Below are 21,977 nucleotides of genomic sequence, written 5' to 3' on the forward strand. Positions count from 1 at the left end.
ACGAAGCAGTGCTGGTAGCGACATGCTGGCGCAAGTAGGGGTGGCGGTAACGCGGTTCGAGATGTAAAAAGAGTTGTGAAAATGGGGCAAACATATCCTTTCCTGTTCCTTCTCCTTAGTTCTCATCAGAAAATTTCAAATTTCATCATCATTCGTGTGCCACAAACTGCTGCGTGGGCCAGAATAACCGGAACGCCTTCCATTTTTTCACATGCAACCCGCGCGTCCGTAGAGGACGAATAGTTGTATCAAGGCGCTACTTTCAATATCATCTTTCTAATGCGTTACTTATTTTATCTATGATATTAGCGAAGCCCCATTCGAGGAGTGATATCCGATGAGGCGATACTTAAAAAATAATTATGATTACTCACGAAACCTGAACTTCACAGCTCATGATCCAGATTTCATCAAACGTACCTGTAACAAAAATTAACATAAACAATTAGGAAAGCCGCGGGAGAGCACAATTTTTACCAACAAATAAAGAATGTAAACGATCAGGCAAATAATAAGAGTCCTCTCTTCAGACGCGTGTCGGCTGGCGGGCCTGAGCGATGACGCAACTAAACTAATAACCGACCCTAAAGCTTTCTGAGAGCGCCTTGTCCGTCGCGTCGGTTCCGCGTCTTTGACAGCGAGTGAGCATTTACAGTGACTCCGCGAGGGCCTCCACCTGGGGAACGCACCCCCGCTGCGGCACACAATGGTTCCCGGCGCGGGGAGTTGACGCAACCGAATTTTGGGCGGGTTCCTGGTCGCCCGCTCGTCGGGTCCCGAGAAATTCGGACGGCCCGAAACTGCCCGAGGCGGTCCTTCATGTGCAGTCGCACCGTCACTACTGGAACCGTCTCTACACTATTTGGAGAATGGCAGGGTGTCTACTACAACTGGCTGGCAAAAACGAATCAGCGATTTTACAGTGTTTTTCGAAAAAAATTCAGTACCTCCTCAAAAGAAAAATTCAGCACTTTTTCGGTACCTTAATATGAAAACACGTTCTAACGGGATTTCCGTACTTTGAAAAAATCAGTCCTGATCCCAGACTTTCCAGATTGGTAGACAACCTGGAATGGAAAATTGAGACAAGAATAACGATTGTCACGCCGGTAATTTACAAACATCTGCAGGGCTGCCGTAATATCTTCACCTTAAAATTCCCTGACTTTCCCCAGACTATTTTTGTTTTTCCCTGACTCCAACATTTTCTAATTCCTCTACTTTCCTTGACCTCCAAACAAAAATTCCACCACTTTTTTTAATACGCTGACTTATGTTAAACTTCGGACAACATTTCTGTCTTTGAAGATCATGTTATAAAAGAAGGCAATCAGTATTCAGTAGCAGGTTAAAAGATGAGAAGCCTTAAAAATGACAGAAAGGGTAAGGATCTGTGATACTTTTTTGTGATTGGTAGATGTATCAGAGGTTCCCTGACTTTTCCCACGAAATTCCCTGACTTTCGCCCGGTCGTCGCAAATCCCTGACTTCCCCGATTTTCCAGCCCACCGACAACCCTGAAATCGTCATTTACCAGATAAAATAAAACTAACTACATTTCAACGTTTCAAAACATCCACTCTTAAAGATATCCCGCAGAGCTAGCGAACAAAATCCGACGGGGGCTTTCCCGCGCTTTCGCAGTTCCGACGACGACGATGGTCGGTCCCGACTTTCGTCACCGACCTCGCCTTGGAACCGACTTTTCCCTTTCACTCGATAATTAGCGTTTCCTGTGATAACGTTTATCGTGCGACAGGAATCCGCCTCCTCCGGCGTTACGTAACGTAGCGAAACACGCAGAACTTTACTCGCCGTTTCGCCACCCGAGCGATTAGTCACCGTGCCTCACCTCAAAGCTACTCCCGTTTTGGGTGGACTTCTCGAGCCACGGTTACACGGACGGAACGCGAGGCCAGATCGCCCGCGCGACCGAGTCCCGGGATTTTGAAGCCACGGTTCCACGGGCATATCGCGACGCCAAGTTAGTGGCGCGGCCCGGAGTGTTGCAGCTAAAAAAGAAAGAGACTCCTCTCTTTACCTGATCAACAATCGCGAATTGAAGCGCAATCATTCCCACAAACTGCAATATTGATGTGCAAGATGATGCCCTACATTTATTCATGTAGTCCTATTTGATCGTGGACATTTTTTAGGCTTGAGGTTTGGTTCTTTCCCTCAATAACTAAACTGGAAGCGAGGGGGCACATGCTTTGGAGTGTCGGAGATTAACACCTGTTGAGGGGGGGGGGGGGCATATCTCCTTGTAAGGACATTTATAAACTTCCAAACCTATCTGAGCGACACCTTCCGTCATGGTTCCCACGATATCTCTACAATGGTGCCCTTGTAATTTTATCATACCACCCTGCGAAATTCATTTAAATAAATATTTGAGGACGGGGATAAGCATTCGAGAGGTGCGCCAAGTGTCGACTGATAAAACTGAACGAAAGTGATAACATCCTGCCCTTGAATCTTGGTCCCCTCGTAGGTAGAGTTATTTTTGAGGGGAGCTACCAGTTGTTACGCAATTACCAAGAGAGAAATTCAGGCCAAGACAAGTAGCGAATCACGTGCAAATTTAAAATCTGCAGGTTTTTCCGACTTTACCAGAATATTCTTAGCGCCAAATTCCCTGAATATTTGGGGGGCGCGAGGAACAAGCTAAATGATTTCTGTAACCGAAAAATTTCCACAATACCACGATTACGTTCGATATCGAACATTTCTTTGACGCAATGAATGGATTTTGCCGGAATCATCCAAAATGCGTTTCACGATACCCAATTCCTTTTCGCATTTTATTTTCTCGGCAGGACACTGCGCCAAAAAAGCACCACAAACAGGAAACTACGACGTAGTCCTAATTCTGGTTAGGTCCGAACAACAAATAACGACTTTTCCATTTTCTTTTCTCCGACCCTTCCGAACCTACTGAGGCGATTAGTTCTGAGCCGGATCAAGCAATTTGGCACCACCGGCTCTTTTCAATTTAAACCTATGTTGAATAATCGATTCATACCGGAGCGCCCGACCCCTCCGAAGATCGATACATTTCCATGAGTTTAAATTGTAAAAATACAGTGTTGCCAAATTGCTGGATTCGCCAATGGATTAGTTTCCAGTTGCATACTCATGGTTTTAGAGAGCATAATCCGTACTACTCGCAATATCACGACCATCTTATTATTTCGCGAGCGCCAAGTTCTTTCACGAAATACCAGAATGAAAAGACGTTAAAGTCGTTGCTCAACAACTGTTCGTGCTGGCGCCTGCTAATAAAACGGGACCAGCAAAGAGAGCGTGGAAAAAAAAAAAAAAAAAAAAAAAAAAAAAATCCGGTAGCGTTATTACGCGCCTACAGTGCGCGGTTATGAAATAATCCGAGAGGATATGAATGTATTACGATACGACTCGCGAGTACCTTGATAAAAAAAAGTGAATGAAGACTCATTAATCGAGAACCGGAATGAGTGTACCTATTTACGCACCGCTGACAGCCGTCCACTTTTCTTCGGGTTTCCAGGAAACGCAGCCTGGTTTTTTTTTGTCGACACGAATCAAAACGGGGCTAAAGAGTGTCAGTATGTTTACCGCGAGCTTTGCGATTTTTTTATTCGGGTCGATGACGAGGAGTCATAGATCGTCGATACATCCAAAACGTGAGACTGTATCGATATCGATTGGTTCAGCGTGTAAACAGCCTCAATTGTCAATTTAGAAATCTGAGGGAACGGATTTTTTGTGATAGATTTTGGATTCTTATAAGTACACAACGGCCACGCGTAGTGAAATTGTCAGGATCGTCGATACATCGAACAGGTGAGATTGTACCGATATCGATTGGTTCAACATACAAACATAACATCAAGAATCAATTTAGAAATCTAAAGGAACGGGTTTTTTGTGATAGATTTTAGATTCTCATCAGTACACAATGGCCATGGATAGTAGGAATTATCTCATTTACAGCTTTTCCAACTTAAATTCTAAAATGTGTGAAAAAAATCATGCGAGTACACAAAATCTCGGCAAGTAGATCGGCTCGACTGTATTAGAGTCCCTTAATACTGAGAGTCAGTTGCATAAACGAGTTACAAGCGTTTAAAGTTTCAACATTTTGTCCGACCCCTTCTAGGGTCCCTTTATACAGAGTCAAGACAACACTCCCTCATGGAGTCACAAACGAGAATAAAGATTACACAAATTGAACGTTTTTCGTAATCTTTGATTGGCCCATTCTCAAATTCCTTTCTCCGTGCCTTCTCTCATTCCGTTTGTCCCTTGTCGAACCCGTATAATTCCTCGGTCCATTCCAGATTATAACTTTGCAATTGATGGAAATGTAATCTTTATTCCCGTTTGTGACACTGTGGAGGCCTCAAATACGGCAACCAATCAGAGATGGATTCACATAGTCTCAACTCTCAGTATAAAGGGACTCTAGTCGAGAAGCAGACGGAACGCTCGACAATATTCCGGGGGGCTCCGTCGCCAAGGGCACTCACGGATTTTTTTATCCACCCGAGGGAGCCGGGCCGAGATAGGCGCGCACCTGTCGCGGCCCGCGAGGAGCGGAAGGGGGGGGGCGATGACTTGTCGCCTCGCCGCGAAATATATCCGCGACCCGTCGCGGGGGGACCGGGTGGGCGGGGGGCGCGGGGAGGAGTCAACCTATAGTGCCAAGGGGTCCGGGGGCATGGCCGCGCGGCGCGGCCCAACTCAAGGCTACTGGAGCAGAGACCTTATTGCTCTCGTTGTCCGAGGTCAGAAACGGAGCCGGCCATGAAATTAACCCTCGCGGTCGTCGCGCTCGCCAGGGAGGGAGGGGGGGTGGGGGTTTCGCAGTGTGACGACCCGCGTCTCTTCTCACACAATTATCTCTCTCTCGCTCCCCGGCCCGGGAATCGTCGCGTCGGCGCGCGCAATTATTCCAGTTTATATTTTCTCGGACCGTCCTTTATAGCCTGATTAATTACCTGCCCCCTCGCCCGCGAACGAGCCTTGCGCCTCGTCCCCGTCGTCGGTGGCTCCTTTCCGTAATTACGGGCGCGGCCCCCGTCCCTCGCTTTCCGGTCCCGGGCCCCGTTCGTTCCTGCGCCGTCGGCCGTCCGTCCGTCCGGAGCGACCGTGTGAACCGCCCGGGCTTGGACATCGCACTTCGTTTCCGCGGATGGTGACTCTCAGGGGTTCGAGTGCGGAGACGAGAGACCCTCCACTAGTATCTTGGCTAATGGAAAGCTTTTACTTTCGGGACTTCAGCATTATCTACATGGTTGATGTTCAACAACGTGTTGGCAGTTTCGTTTTGCGAACAAGCCGAAAATGGCCGAAGTTTGGGAAACTCGCTCGACTCTCAGGGGGTTCCAGAGACAAGAGACTCTCCACTAGTATCTTGGCTATTTGGAAGCTTTTACTTTCGGGACGTCAGCATTCTACGGTTGACTTACCTACATGGTTGATGTTCAACAACGTGTTGGCAGTTTCGTTTTGCGAACAAGCCGAAAATGGCCGACGTTTGGGAAACTTGTTTGGCTCATGACGTCATTCGAAGCTCATCATCGACCATGTAGGTAGGTCAACAGCCGAAACTAGGGTGATGATTGTTGCTCCCTAATAATTGTCCATGAGGAATTGTTGAAACCCCGAAAGTAAAAGCTTCCACCTGTCGCTAAGAGTCCAGTGGAGGGTCTCTTGTCTGTGTTCGAGTGTCTCTCAGGTTGTCTATTCAAACTGGCTGCCCAAAAAACGGTACTATTAAAGTACTTTGTCAAAAAATTCAGTATACTTTTTCAGTGCTTTTGTGGGTATGAAATTCGCAATTATTTATTTCAATTTAAATTCATGCGCGACAAAATTGAGCTGAAAATCCGAACTTAAAGCTCATTGGTGGTCCGCGTATCAACTGGCAGGACAGTCGCTATCAAGTAGGCTAATATTACACGAATAATCGATGAGCAAGGGATCACAGATACATTCCAGGCGGTCTTGGAAAAAAACCGCGTAGCATGAAGGAAAAAATTGGCACTTTTTTCGAACGTCCTGGATTTTCCAGACTAGATGACACCCTTGTCTGCAATAGCATTGGCAGTTCAATTAGGTGGATAAAATAATGAGAAACGAAGAGAATCTGGGAAGAATCCTGAAAATACAGAGTTTCAAGAATTTCACAGACATAGGTAGTCAAATCAAAAGTTTTCAATTCTTCGCCTTTTCTTTCTCAGTGCGACCCAAGGGATTTTCGGAAAAAACTCATTAATTTTGAAAGTAAACTCGATCAACTTCGCGCCATTGAATTTTGACAGTTACTAAGTCACTGACGCAAAACTGAAATGATTGAGGGACCGTACGTATCCAGATCAGAGTATTGATCAGAGAAAGCACAATAGGACTATTCTTCCTTTAAAAATCTTGAAAAGACCAAAAATTTGGAAATCTGAGAAAACTTTCATTGTAATTGACACAAATACGAGTTCATGGTCTTCGGGCTCCTTCCCGCTGAATTCAGTTCGTGAGATTTCCTTCCATTCGAACGCAAAGCCTCCACCCTTTTTCGCGGAAAAAACTCAACGATCCACCGCAGATTTGCATGCAATTGTTAATAACTTTTTTTCCTTTGTGTTCGCGGGATGAAAGAACCGCGCTGCGGCTGCGGCGGCGGCGAGCAACCTCAACTTAAGAATTCCGACACGTATCATACAATCGTACAATTATATACATGTATTTATGGCGGCGCGCGCGCACGCACGGCCGGGGCGACAGCTGAAAAACTGCGCGCGGGGTTCAAAAACCCGGACGAAGGTTACCGGGATGAGCCGACCGGTCGTGGAGGGGGGGACGGGGGGGGGGGGGCAGAGCAGGGTGGCGAGGCTGGAATGCAGCAATAACTCTCCCGCCTCGGTCGGCTTGCGTTTCGTTTTCGATAAAGAAAACGTAGCCAATATGTACGAACGTACGCTCGAGCAGATTACTGACCTAGGAAACAAGATTCTCTCCCGGCGGGCTCGGAAGAGCGGGGGGGGGGCGCGGGGTCGCTGCCTCCACCCATCGCCCCGGCGCGGCGGTGGGGGTCGAGGGGGGGGGGAGGAGGGGGCGCCCAAGGTGAAACGCCGCGCGAAAACTCCCGAATCCGCGAGTCGCCTCTTTCCCGCTAATTTTAACCGGCCGTCCACGTGTCTGCCTCCGCCGGCCGGCCGAGTTTATTACCCGCCGACGACCCGCGGCGACGAGGTGGACGTCGTGGTGGCGGGGGCGGGGGTGTGACTTGTGTTGTGAGACGCGAGAATGAAATGTCGCGCTCCGGAACTCGTCGCGCGGCATTAATCAGACGCGAGACTCCCTCGCGGCGCACGGTGGATCGAGTCGATAGGAGAGGTCGGACACAATTTGGAAACTTTAAACGCTTATAACTCCTCGCATACAAAATTTTGATGTTCTAAAAGTGGTTTCATTGGTTTCCTCGTGAAATTTCCTTCTGAAAACACCCCTTAAACTTCAAAATGTGACGTACTGAACATCAAAATTTGCAATTTTTGTAAAGAAAAATCATGTCCCACCTCTCTAATTGACTCGATCCACTGTGCGGCGGCCCGAGTGCAAGACCAAGAAGACAAGAGGAGCGGAATTAATTGAATCAAGTCCTCGTCCCCGGTGGCGAGGCGTGAATGATCGATTATCGATAGTTCCCCGTTTGAAGCTGCGGTAAAGAATCGATTATTACGGTAAACCCTGTTTGTCGATCCTTTTCCGTAGGTTAAATGGTAGATCGATCGATGTATCGCAAAGCACGCCACGCCACTGGTTCGCCCTCACAAATTTTTCAAGGTTAAGCTCCGCGATGTATTTTTATTTTTGAGCTTCGGTGTCTGCTCCTCGATGACAGCGGGAAGCGTCTTCTGCGGTCGTGAGCGTCTTGCTTAAAGGGGGGGGGGGGGGGGTGTATCTGTGGGAACGCTGCGAACTATACCGTCCGTGACTTCATTATACGAGACTTTCATCACGGGAAAAATTCCTTTATTCTGCAAGTTTTCCGAGGCCAAGTTCATTTCGCCTTGCTTTCCGAAAGGACTCATTTCGTTGACGCGGGTCAGCTTTCAGAAATTCTTCCAAATCCCGCTAAAATGCCCTCGGACAGAGAAGAAAATGTTCAATTTTCAAGTCAAGCTGGCGGGGCAAGTTTGTTCTCTGCAAGCGTGCTTTGCGATTCATCGATTGTTCTGCCATTTCAACCTATGGTAAAGAATCGATAACTAAGGTGTTCGTTAGAACACCCTGATTATCTTTTCGTCACTTTCCCTGACATTTCCCGGTTATCGCTGACCATTTAAAATTCCCTGACATATACTGGTTTTCCCTGACTGTGGTAACCCTGTTAAAGTTACCAAAATTTTGTCCGACTTCTCCCATTGACTTGATCCACCGTGCGACGGGTCACCCGGATTTTCTTCCGCCCTCGCAAGGTCACAACCGCCGGGAACCGGGAGGACCGGACAACGATCCTGTCGGTCACCGGACGACGACTCGACGCGAAATAAAACAATAATCAACGGACGATTTGTATCGCGCGCGACGAGGAAACGCGATAAAAAAGAGAGGAGAGAAAAACGACGGGGAAAAAATAAAAAGCGGCGGGAGAGCGGGGGTAGATAACGCCCTCCGCGCGGGGAGGAGGTCAATTTCCGGCGTCAACTGCCTCCGACTTCCTCCTGAACAGATTATGAAAGCGGGGGCTCTTCTGGTGGATAATAACACGAGGCAGTTCGTTTTCCACCGTGCGCGCGCCGAACCAGGTGTTGCCGCGACGCCATCATTGTTCGCCGTCTTCAATTTGTAACGTCGGTAACGGTCGTTACAGTAACGAACGAGAAGTCCTCGATCGAGGTACAAACCTCCGGGGCGACACGAACCTTTTAAAAAAGAACCGAGGGCCTTGATGCCGAGGAGAATGGAGAAAGAATCGTGCTGGCGTAGCTTTGGATTTGATTGATCGCCTTTACTGAGAAAGACGTTATCAGCGTTCGCAGCAACACTTAGTATATCGATTTTCCATAGCTTCAAGGCGATGTATCGATAATCGATCCTTCGCCAGCACTGGAAAGAATCCCTTGGTTCGATCGTGGAGAGCTTGACTTCTTGGAAGGAACTAGAAATCTTCAAGGGCGATAAATCCTTCAAACCAGGTCCTCTCGTTGTTCGAACCAATAATGGAAAATAAGGAGCGATCATCGCGTTAGCTTTGGCCAAAAGGGCTCTGCAACGGCCCTCTCACAGAGCATTTTCTTTCGAGAGGGGCCCCCAATCCCTTTTCACGGCAGGGCTTTCCCCCCCCCCCCTCCCTTGGCAAATTGAGAGTCCTTGGGGAAGACCACTTCGAATGAGGGAAAAACATTTTATCCTAGCCAGATTCGATTCCGATGAAATCAGGCAAAGCATCAGATTTTGGTCGAGTAAAGAAATCTTTCAAATCGTGTCTTATCTACGGAAGGCCACGGAAAAAGAGAGGTATGGGTTAAGACCCAACTTGATTAGGGAGCTTAAAATTAAGGAAATTGAGGGTACCACAATAATTGGAATTGCCCATATCGTCCAACAAAATGGGGTAGTGTCACAATTTTAAGGGATTGCTCCTAACACTTCTTTCCATGGAGGAACTTTTCAGTTTCAACTCCGGGACAGCCTCCTCCCCACAATTGTGCGACTCCCCTCACTTTAAATAACTTTCACTCTAGTATGGATAGGAGGTTAAACTTGGTCTGAAATTAAAGGCCTAAACTAGTCCTAGTCAAACAGTCTGCGCCCCTGTGCCTGCGGGAAATTGCACATTTTTACCGTTCTTTAGCATCAATCCCTTAAAATATCCGAATACGCCGCTGATCCTCCCCCCAAAAGGACTCCGGGTGTGTTCCCTCCACGCCTGGGGGGGGGGGGGGGGGGATCCCACTGTTCCGAGCCTGAATCTGGGGAAATTTCATGAGGGGCAATTTCCATTTTACAGTCGTGAACTCATGTCCCGTTGGGGTCTTTAATTAAACATGATCAACAACGTCATAACAACGGGGGCATGATGCTTCGGGCTCATCGCTCCAAAAGAGCTTTTACGGGGCCGGCAATACTGGAGGGGGGGGGGGGGTTTGGCAAAATCTCACGTTGCCAAACTGGAGCGTGAATGGTGTAGATTCGCGAAAGCTCGCGGTAAGAATACACTGGTGTGGAGCCTCTATACCTGTCAAATCTGATCATGCTTATTCAGTTGGGTGCCGCCTTTCAGCTCTCATTTTAAACTTCATCATTCGGATGATCGTTAATTGGATTGCATTTTGCAAAAAGGAACCAAGAGCATTCAAATATTGTTAGGATTGTGCAACTTACATTCTTTGCAATAAAATTACTGAAACCATGCAAAAAATTAAATTTATCATGGTATTCGTCGTGAAGTTATAGTTTATTGGGAGTTAAGATAAAACTTGTTTGGATGATTACTTTAGATTTGCATCGTAAAAATGATTACACAATCTTAGCGATATTGGAATACTCTTGGTTCCTTTTTGAAAAATGCAATGCAATTATTATACCTATCGGGAGGGTAACAGGAGCGCCTCCCTCCCTTTCAGCGTTTGAAAGACACTTTTTCGAGGGCACTAAAGCTCCATTCCAGGATCATTTTTAGGGCACCGATTTCATTCCTCCTCTAGATTCGGCAAAACGCCCTCGATTTTTCCGAATACTGCGTTTCCAACTGAACAAAGCCGCCGAAAAATAGTAAACCGAGCAACAGCCGACAACGCTGAGCATCAACCGTTAGACGATGAACTTCGGGAAGCTTGCATTATTCACTCCCGCACCGCGCCAGATTGAACCATACATAATACAAACGGCGCAGTGGGAGCGCACCGGGGCCAAAACCGCTTATCCTGAAACTGCCTCTGGATGCAGTTACGCGGTTTCGAGTTGCACCGCGCTGCACCGGTACGCTACGAGCCCCCCCCCCCCCCCCACTCGGGGCCCAAAAAGGGCGCGGGGACCAATTGGACGTATTTCTGCTCAAACGGAACTATGTGCATTATGACGTGAGCCCTGTTGTGTATATATTCTTCTGGGTTTCAGGGCTCATGTCTTAATGCACTTAGTTCCGTTTGGCAGAGACACGTCCAATTTCCAGCTGCAGCGCCGAGCCGCCGAATTTGAATATTTTAATCCTCGATGGCAGATAAGCGCGCCGAAAATTCGTCGCAGGGCGTTAACGCGGCCGTTAACGTCTTTATAAGCTTCCCGAGCGGAGACGGTAACATCGGATTTTGTTTGACGGGGGGCGCCGATATGCCACCGAGCTGCAGGGGATTCGGTTTGTTTATACAGCCATCATTAGATATTTACGTAATCCTCGCTGGCAAATACGACGGCTGAGAACGGTCTAATTAGCCGGGTCCGCATGAAAAGGGACCAAGTTGCAGGGACTATTAAACGGGCCCATCTCCTGCGCTTGTATTTTGGCTTAAAATTGCCTCGGTTGATAGATCTTTGTCGCATAAAGCGGTCTGTTCTCGCGATTGTATCAGGTTCGGCGGGTATGTTAAAATGTATCGCAGTTAATAGATCTTTGCAATTCTGAGACTTCTCTTTGGTAATTTGGATGGGATTATGCAGGGATGATAAATATGTTAAAAATCAGAATTTGAAACAGACTTTGGGTCCAATTCTAAAATCCTGTGCGAGAATATTAGAGTTGTTTTTATTCATTTATCGTTTTTCCATTTATACTACAGGGTGACAAATTTTATTGGATTTCACAAATCCTGCACCTTCCAAGGTTTTTTTGGGGCATGATGTCTCATGAACATTCTTATGGTCAAAATTTTAAGTGAGAAGTCTCCTAAGACTGAAAAAGTACAATTTTTTGGCTGCGAGCAAAAAATTTCCAAGTTCCGCAGCAAAATTCTTCGAGTTACATGAGTAAAGTTCCCTGACTTGTCCAGATCTACCGTCCAGGTATTTCCTCACTCTTCAAGAACTTGTCACCCTGCTGTAAAAATTGGTAAATTAGACGAGCAAGCTCAGTACTCACTTGAAAGCTTCATAGACCGAACGTTACTTTGAGATCAATATTTTATTTCAACATACCTGCAACAAAAAAAGAAGGATGTACATTAGTAAAGCACGGCACCAACGTATTTTTTCTAACTAACGAAACTAAAAATAAAAGATAATAATATAGTAGAATCGTCTCTACTTAAATGTGAAAGAGCGTATTAAACGCGATCAGGCTTTCTAGACCAAGTTCAATAGAATCTGACTAAAAATTGAGAAATTTCTGGCCATTTTACAACCCAGAACATGCAAGTTACTGTACACGCGCGACAACGGACCGCTCACACTCGATTTCGTCTACATGAAAATTCAAATTTAAAAAAATCGATATTTATCGAGGCAAAACTCGATAAAAATCGATTATTTTAATGGATTCAAACGGAGGAAACACAGAGGTACCAACTCGCGAGATTCGCCTTCGAGGTACGTAACGACAGCTGCCACGCGGAGGAACATTTCTCCGAAGAGCGTTTAGGTCTGGTTGTCGGTTAAAATTTAGATTACCGATTGTCGAGACAAAAGCATAGGGAAGAGAGGAGGAATTATTTGCCATTCGGATCCCACCGATCGTAATTTTGTCTCGTGCTCGACCTTCAGATTGCTGCCCGACAGGACCAGCTGGCAGTTTAGGTCTGGCATGATTCGATGGAGCCTTTCTTGTCCGTTCAACTGTTGAGTTGCGATTCATTTTAAATAAGCAATCGGCATGACCGCATTTTTGTTGACCTCACGGTTTCACAGCCAAATTCCTGCTCTTTCCGCTGAATTTTTTGAGTGGGGCAAACTTTCCTGACTTTTCGAACACTCGACACCCTGAACTGGGATATCAGAGGATATTTCCTCGAAACCCCCGAGTTCCAAACTTCCGACCTGACTTGACGCAACTTACTGTACCCCAATGCACTTAGAGTCATTTTGCCGGGGGTTGTTACAAATTCAAGAAAGTTGGTCGGGATACGTAGAGTACCTATACGGGGAGAGTATGAACATGCCGGTAATTTTGAGGTTAGGTAATGGAGATTTCAGGGCTCGAAAGGGCAGCTAACTTATGAATTCAAATCGTCCAGAGTCCTTTTTTATTATAATTGTTACGATCCTTCGTATATAAAGCACGTATTAGACTTAGTTTTAGCATAAATTCACTCATTTTTGCGGAAGAGGGCATATTTAAGATTAGTCTTGGCCATCTTGGTTTGATCCCGGAACTGCAAGATAAACGGTGACATTTTTGTGTTAGAAGGGTGGCTACCCTTATGGGCTCTGAGAGCTCCATATTTCAACATGTCCGTGCTTTCACTGTAAAGGTACACTAGGAACACCGAGAGAAAAAAAAAAGGGCGGCTAATATCCCTGTTAACCTGGCAGCGCGAATGTGGGCGAGGTTATCGCTCGCAGCGAGTGGGAAGGGGGGAGGGGGGGCTAAAAGTGAACGCTGATATGACGCACCGCAACTGCATTTCCGCATAGCGCACGCCGGCCGCTGCGATTGTTCTGCAACGGCGATTGCCTCCGGGGCCCTCGGTGTCGCGACGCCTCACGAACGCAACGGGGACACGTACGCTTCGCTGGAGGCCGCACGGAGGCGACTGGGGCCGCTGAGGGGGCCGTGCAATTTGCATGCACCGAAATCCGACTTGCGTAGGATGCGCTTGAGTGTCCGTGGGGACCGAATATAATTGAAAAGAATCAGGTCACATTTCAGATACACTGGAAAAAAAAACAAATTGGATATAGAGTCCAGACTCTTGAAAACACTGACAAGGAAAAATACTCTTGATTCAATCGGATTTTTGCTTGAATCAAAACGAAATCCGCTTAAATTAAGAGGCTTGGTTCTTGATTTAAGCTAGATTCTGATTGAATCAAGAGTACTCTTTCTTGTCGATGTTTATTAGAGTCTGGACTCTAGATACAATGTGTTTTTTTTCTTCCAGTGTACACCATCTCCTGACAAAAGTTCAAAGGCTCCGAATCTCTCAGGGTTGCCTGGAAGATGTTACAAAAGGTTGTTAGAAAATGATATTCCCTGACATTTCCCTAATTCCCCTGACACATTTGAGTAAAATGACCTGACAATTAAAGATATACCAAACGACCAAAAATACTCAATTTGAAATAGTTTCCAGGCATAATTTGTTGTTCTAAACGTCAAATCCATACCAGAAAGCAAATGTAGGTGAGTTTTTAATTTTTCCCTGACATTTCCAGGTTCTACCTGAATATTTAAAATTCCCTAACATTTCTCAGTTTTACGTATTCGTGACCGGCCCCTCCAAGTTTTCCTAGTCGCTAAAGACCCCGACCCGTCCCGGGAACTCGGTTCCGTCGCCTCTCGACCCCCGACGCTCGGAAAACCGATTAGAGTTTCCAGACCGGGCGGGGCGATTCGAGATAATGACCCACGAGTCAATGGGGGGGGGGGGGATGTTTCTCCGCCCGAGCAATTTCGCAAAACCCCACCTACGACCTGACCTTTGGTAAGCTTTGCGGTGTGCCCGCGACGTTGTCTGGCGATTGGTCGCGGCGGCGGTTCTTTTCCATGTTCCCCGACGACGACGGCGACGTCAACGTCATTCCGCACGTCCGTCTCGCGGCACCGTTCACACGTCGTGTCGTGCCTACCGTCACGCAAGCGCAGAGCGACTCCTCGCGCGGCTGCCAAATTGTGAACGCGAAACGAGGAGTGAACTGTGCCGACAGACCTCTTCTGCCGTGCTGAGGAAAAACGCCGTATGAACCTTCAGACGTTGCCAAATTTCCTCCGATTAAAATCGAATTTACTGAGAAAATTGTGAATATTTATTTCCAAAATTTTCACACAATGTTGTACGCAATTTAATCTAAAATGTCTGAAAATTTCAAGGGAAAATATGCATAAATTTCGTCTAAGATGCATGTTTTATCGAAGGAAATTTGGCAACTCTCGAATGTTCATACGGTGTTTTTCCTTAGCACGGCAGGATAGACCTCTGTTCCTCCTCGGAGTGCGCCGATATTTAATGACGACGAGTTACGACGCCAATTTCGAGGGAAACCATCGACTGACTGAGCTCACTCCCACTGTTTAATAGGCTTAAACGTCATCTACCTATTTCATTGCATTTATGAGCCAACTCAGATGAACCCGTTGCATTTTCGACGTGTGCGAACGGAGACCTTCCTTGGACTGATTGATGTCAAAAACGTGGTAAGTTAAATCTCAACTTACTTCAGGAATACTAGGAGCTGTACATTCAGAGTACATTCCCAAGAAATTCAGTACCTCTTCATAGAAATTCAGTACTTTTTCAGTACCTTTGATTAACGAATTCGAAAAATTTCAACAATTTAATTTCCCGCTGAAATTACGTCAAAAGTGACAAAAAATTCCGGACCTTCTTGCGGAATTTCCGCACTTTTTCAGTACTTCCGGACCGCCCTTAAAGAACCATACCTTTTCTGGGCTTTCCGGAAATTCCGGACTTGCATACACCCTGTAGGTTCTCCACGACCGTTCCCAACGGTCCGCGGACTGAAACGGCAACATGGGTGGCCGCTTGTCCCTACTTCGGCCCTCGACGCACGCGCGGATTATTATTTGGACGTACTTCTACCAAACGGAACTATGTGCATTAAGACATGAGCCTTGAGACCCATAAGAATACATGCATAACAGGGCTCAAGTCATAATGCACGTAGTTCCGTTTGGCAGAGATACGTCCATTTAGCACTGCGTTCACAAATACCTCCTCGCACTCTATTTACGACCGATAGTAGTAACGCCACGCTTCGTGAGACGTCACACACTCCAGATACGTCAGTTACGTCGTGCTCCGTGCATATCCGGTACCGTGCCTCGATGCTGGCTTCGTGCTCTCGTCAAGCCAACGCAACGGGTCGGAATGAAATCTTTCCAACAGCGTCGTTCAAAGTCTCGAATGAACCCGACATACTGCCGTGCAAAGGAAAAACGTCGTATGAACCTCTAGGCGTTGCCAAATTTTAATCGGTAAAACAAGAATTTCCTGATAAACTAATAAATATATTTCTTCCAATTTTTCAGATAATATTGTTCACAATTCAACTTATAAAAACTTACAACGTAAAACTTCAACGTATAAACTTTGAATATCTAAGGCTATTTGTTTGATCAGTATTAATTACAGTATTTTTATTACTGATCTCTCTTCCTGTTCTTGCAGGGGCGATTACAATGTTGCTGATGGATCGAAATTTTAATAGATCTTTTTATGATCCTCTAGGAGGAGGTGATCCTCGAGTTCTAAAGCTTCTGAAAATTTCAAGGAAAAATATTCATAAGTTTCCTTAAAAATAAACATTTTACTGAGGGAAATTTGGCAACTCTCGAATGTTTATACGGCGTTCTTCCTTAGTGCGGCAGCATAGACGATTGGAATTTATACAGGCTTGCCACCAAATCTAGAAAATGAAATTCCCCGAAATTTCCCTGAATTCCCGGACACATTTTGAAGAAATTCCCTGACAGTTGAAGATTTACCAGATGGTCAAAAATATTAATTAGGAATAGTTTTGGACAAAATTTGTTGTTTAAAACGGCAAATCCATTCTAGAAAACAAAAGAGTGCTTATCAAGTTTCCCTGACATTTTCGTCATTTTTCCTCACATCTTCAGGTTTTCCCTGACATTTCCCGTTATTCTCTGACTGTCGCAACCCTGTTTTTGCTATTTTCCGTCAGCGTTCAGGATGGTGGACATCGAATCCTTTTGCTGCCTCTTCATTGTGACAAATTCGCAAGTTTGCTGGTCGAAAAATTCCGTGACACCCATTGCAAAATGGGATTATCGTTAGTGTTCTCGAGCACCAGGGGAATCAAAAACGAATTTCCGGGAAAATTCTCCCGGGACCAAGGGTAATGACTACCAAATTACGATGAATACCCATTGCGAAAAACACCACGGATAAAATTCCAGGAACGTTTCCCGAAACCAGGAATGATCCCGACTGGAGCGCTAATGTTCAACGTTCACGAGGAAATATCTATCAGTTCGATTGAGCTCTTACAATTAATTTATCCTACAATGCAAGTGCAATCGTTCAAAACGCAATTAAGGAGCTTTAAGTGCGTCAGCGCTGTAGATGGATTTTGCCGCATATTTAAACAAGAGAGGGACCCTCTAAAATTTAGCGGATGGAATTCTCGGTGGAGCAGAGCTGGGACCAACTGAATCAAATTAGTTGCCACCCCCTCACAAAACACTGCAAACGACGCAACCGATTTTTAAGAACCCCATTCGGGGTCATACTGCACACAGTTCCGTTCGGCAGAAATACGTCCGAATATGGGGCTCTCTTTAAAATTTTTCGACCACTTCCTCATATCACCTAATGTCGATCTTTCCAATTTTTCGACTCCTTCCTCATATCACCTAATGTCGATCTTTCCAATTTTTCGACCCCTTCCTCAGATCACCTAATGTCGATTCCCAACTCCACTACACCACCCGCTCTCCACTGAAGAAGTTTGCCAGGTGTTGCTAGATCCATCCACGGACGACCCGTGAAGTTCCCATGCTTCGGTGCGACGGCGGGAGACCCGGGGTTTTCAAGGGCGACCGGGCCAGACCGGAGCGGCAAGCGGCAGCGCAGACAGGAAGGAAGCGTTTCCCGCGTCGCGTCTGTTATTGTTTCATTTTCCGGTCCTGCGACCATTGTCAGCGCCCGCGTCTTGGGCTCCGGGCTCCGTCATCGATGAGAGCACCGGCCGGCGATCAAGGAGCTGCCGCGCCATCGACACGGCTCCATCCTCGTCGCGGCCATTGTTTTTCGGCCGTTGTCACGGTTACGTCCCGCGGGCATCATCCCCTCCGGGCTCCCGTTTCCGCCCGGGGCGACCCCCGTCTTCAACCCCCGTGACCGTTCCCACTTGTCGGGCTCCTCTCGAGCTCTCGTCGGATCGCTCGCCGTGACCGATGCGCGTTGCCGGATCGTGCCGGACGACCAGCTTATCCCGCTTTTATCGCACCGGGTAATTTTCTTCGCGTAGAGAAGAAAAGTCACGACGGTTTTAAAGCACTGTCGTCGAGTAGTTTTCCGTTGAAAAAATAAAGTATTACTTCTGTCTGCGACGTCGCAAACCGAGTTATGTGGTTGCCGACTTGCACCTTCGATTTGGCGTTCAGGTGGATTCCCTGTCTAATCCGGGAAATTCCACAAATTACACGGAATCGTCATTTTGAGCCTGAAAGGATTAAGGCCTTTGTCCTCCTTCTTTTCGTTATTACACCTTCTCATTTCCATCGGCATCGGCACCGCTGCGAGTACAGATCGGAGTACTATCTCAACGACGCAACGATAGCGATCCCCAGACCCGGTGCGAGGGAGGGGGACCGACGAGAGCCGCGGGGGTTCGCGACTGCACCCCTATGCTCGGTTTACCGCCGCGGCTTCTTGGACGATGAACCCCCCGCCCCCCTCGGCCGCGGACGGCGAGAATGTCGGCCTCCTCGTTTTCCCAGACGAGACCGACGGACCGGACCGGACCAGACGGGACGGCCGAGGGCCACGCTCGGGATCGGTTCGACGCGCTCATTTTCCTAATTATTCACACACCCCCCCCCCCCCCCCCCGGTCGAAGCCCCCCTTTTATTATTCTTCTGTTCCTCTGAGCGTAGGCGGTCGTCCGCCGAGAGTCTGTTAACCTCCCGTACGACTTCCAACCGAGCCACCGCGGACCCCGAGTCATTTCTTGCCTGCGATGGTCCCCCGAGTCATTATGATGTAGAGTACCTAGCTACCTACATCAGGGTTACCACAGGCTTTGGAAAGCGATATTCCCTGAAATTTCCCTGACACATTTTGGTGAAAATCCCTAACGATTGAAGATATGACAGGTGGTTAAGAGGACATAATTGAAAGTGAGTTTCGGGAAAAATTTCTTGATCGAAACCTCAAATCCATTCTAAAAAGCAAATAACGGTGATACAACACATTTTTCCGGACATTTTCGTCATTCTCCCTGACATTTCCCAGTTAAACCGGACATTTTCGTCATTTTACCTGACTTTTCAAAATTCCCTGACATTTCCCGGTGATCCCTGACTGTGGTAATCCTACTACATCAAGAGAGTACGGACAGGTCAAAAGATGGAGCTCGTAGGGCCCAAAAGGGCAGGCAACCGTCTAAAAACGAAAAACACTAGGAAAACGCAAGTATTCAGATTCCGATATAAAACCAAGATAGCCAAGAGCGTTCACTAATAGACGTATTTCTGCCAAACGGAACTAGGTATGTGCAATAAGATTAGACCTGAGACCCACGAGAATACATGCAAATCAGGGTTTACGTCATAATGCACTTAGTTCCGTTTGGCAGAGATGAGCGTCCTTCAACCGGAAAGAATAGCGCCGCGGGGAGAATTAATTGTTGCTAAATATGGCCCGATAAGATAGTAATTTTGGAGAGAAATAAATAATGATTTTCTAATACAAGAGGCTGAGTTGGGAATACAAAAAAATTCCGGAAAAATACAAGGAAAAAACCTCGACATTTCTCAGAAAAATCGTATCCCATCAGAGGAGTTTTGGAGACATTCCAATACTCATACATCTAGTCATCGCGGTCAAATTCGACCGCGTAACGTGATGACGTCACGGCGGTCATACCCGACCGTGCGACGTGATGACGTCATCCACGGCGTTTCGAAGCGATCCGAAACTCTACGGCCGGCGCGCGGCAGTCGGGCAGCCTTGGCCGCGAGCGTAAATACAACACACGCGACAGCGACGTCGACGTGAAAAGCTGGCACGCGTTTCGCGCGCTATACGTCGCGTCGCGGGTCGTGCCGACGCGAACCCCCCCCCCCCCCCACTCAGGGGGAGCGGGGGGCGGGAGGCGGGGAAGGTGGTAATTACCGTCGGGCATCGGGCGCAGCGCCCGCTCGCTCGGTGTTTTCTTTGTCTCGTTACCCGCGACAGACGATAGGCGGACCTTGAGAATTTCAAGACCGATGACTGTTCGTTCGACTCCTCCGGCTACGTCGGCGAACCGCGCTCAAACATGAATGAACGCACAACGCGCGTATTGTATTGTCCTCTCGAGCGAATCCATACGAATGAATCAAATCAACTCCAATTTTTTTTCTTTTTGTAGGTGGAGGAAAAGACGGGGGCGGGGAGCGGCTCCCGCCACTCGTGGTTGGAGTGAGCACAATGGAATTTGAGTTGATCATCGAAAACCATGCGTCCAGACTCACAGATTTGGTTGACTTTTCCACGAGTTTTCCAGAGCGACTTTTCTTTTCCCCTCCGAAAATATCAATCAATTTTTGCTATCTCTCGAATTACAAGTTTTTTTCAAGAACATACAAAGGATGAACATATTGTGTATATTTTTAAATGTTGTTGTGCTATTTGTATATGATTGGAAACCATGGTGTCTATAATCAAGACACCATGGGGATTGGGGATTTATCAGGGAAAGAAACATATTCGGGAAAATCATGGAATTGGTTAGAAAATTGATGCTATAAGCCGAGAATTTCTTAATTCTCCGCTCTGAACTCAGATAAGTCTTAAATTGGGGATTTTTGTTGATTCAAGGCTTCAAGGAATCAGACAAAAGATGAAAAACTTGATTTTGTTCCATCGACTTAGGAGAAAAATATTGTTTTATCATTTCTGAAGGTGTTTTCATAAGAAGGCACTTCCCTGAGTATCATGAAAAATCAAGGGCATTGTCAGGGAATAGAAAATCAAGAATTCTACACACCAGGCTGCAAACCATGGCCTCTTGGCTGTGCATAAAATCAGAAAAATGGCGTGGTTTCAGTGAGTGGCGAATCGAAATGTCCGCCGCACAAAGGGCGATCCTTTTCCGAGGACCTGCAAGGCGACTGCGAGTGTTGCTCCCAGGACATCGCTCACCCCTGTCAATTATCCGTCGGTCTCTCTTATCTGAAAAGCAACCATCGAAGGTGCATCCAATCCCGGTCCCGATTTTTGCATTCACGCTTCTCCCCGTATCGAGATGAAGGCTACGCGCTGCGCGATGTAATGCGATTCGCATGCGCCGGTGCAGCGTTCGTTTCCGTGGGGCGGCAACATTTTCGCGAGACGGGGCACCGCGGGAAACCGGGGGACCGGTCTAGGGCATTGTCTGCGGATCCTGCATGTCGTTAGCGGCCGCCGCGACGTGCACTCGGGGGCCTACGACCCCGTACCCTGTCGGCCCTGTCCGGGGTCGTCACGAAGAGAGGCTCTGGCACCGTTGCCATTTCACCATCTTCATGGTGAAATCCTGCGAAACACCAAGAATCTGCTTGAATTTCGATTAACATAAAAAAAATGTCTGATCTTCGGGGGCGCTTGGAGATGGACACTATACCGCTGACGCAATGAAACGCATTTTAAAAGCATATTAAAACAAGGAAAAGCGATATGAAAATGCTTACAGAAAAAAAGAAAAGTTCGCTAAAAATTATACGAATAAAACAATTATAATTAGTACAGTGATCGCACCTACTTTCGAAAAAATGCATGAACATGCTTGAATTTTTGTTTCACATGCGGCATGAAACTTATATTTTGTTCCACATTTTCTATCGCATCTATTACTTCAGATAATAGTCCCCGAACGGAAAAAAAAATTCGATGAACATCTATAAAAGAGTCCTCTCTCTTCTTCCAGACTCCTTGGTACAACCAGCACTTTCCTTTAACAATCATGATTCCACATCGTCTCATAAGGGATCCAGTGAGGAAGGAGGTTCTTTCAGATGCCCTGCGAGCTGATTATGGAAATTGATAGACATAGGGAGTATGGAGTGATTCTATTGGTTGAAACGGGTGGTTCCTATAGACTAAGGGTGGAAATGATGGGCTAACTATAAGGGTCTCTTTTCGGTTGCCTTTAATTCATCTATTACTCAC

The 21,977-nt window shown here is 46.8% G+C and overlaps 1 protein-coding gene across 5 annotated transcripts in view; it reads right to left on the reverse strand.

Annotated features, from left to right (window-relative positions):
* Nucleotides 1–21,977, reverse strand: part of brat (tripartite motif-containing protein brain tumor) — a 277,009-nt gene that overhangs the window by 35,226 nt on the left and 219,806 nt on the right. Inside the window, exon 3 of one of the 5 annotated variants that reach the window (XM_072302628.1) lies at nt 375–420. The exons of the other annotated variants lie outside the window; for them this stretch is intronic. The gene's annotated coding sequence lies outside the window, so the exon portion shown is untranslated. The remainder of the gene's footprint in view (nt 1–374; nt 421–21,977) is intronic. 5 annotated transcript variants of the gene reach the window in all.

This window comes from Bemisia tabaci, chromosome 7 (assembly GCF_918797505.1).
Source record: "Bemisia tabaci chromosome 7, PGI_BMITA_v3".
NCBI lineage: Eukaryota > Metazoa > Arthropoda > Insecta > Hemiptera > Aleyrodidae > Bemisia > Bemisia tabaci.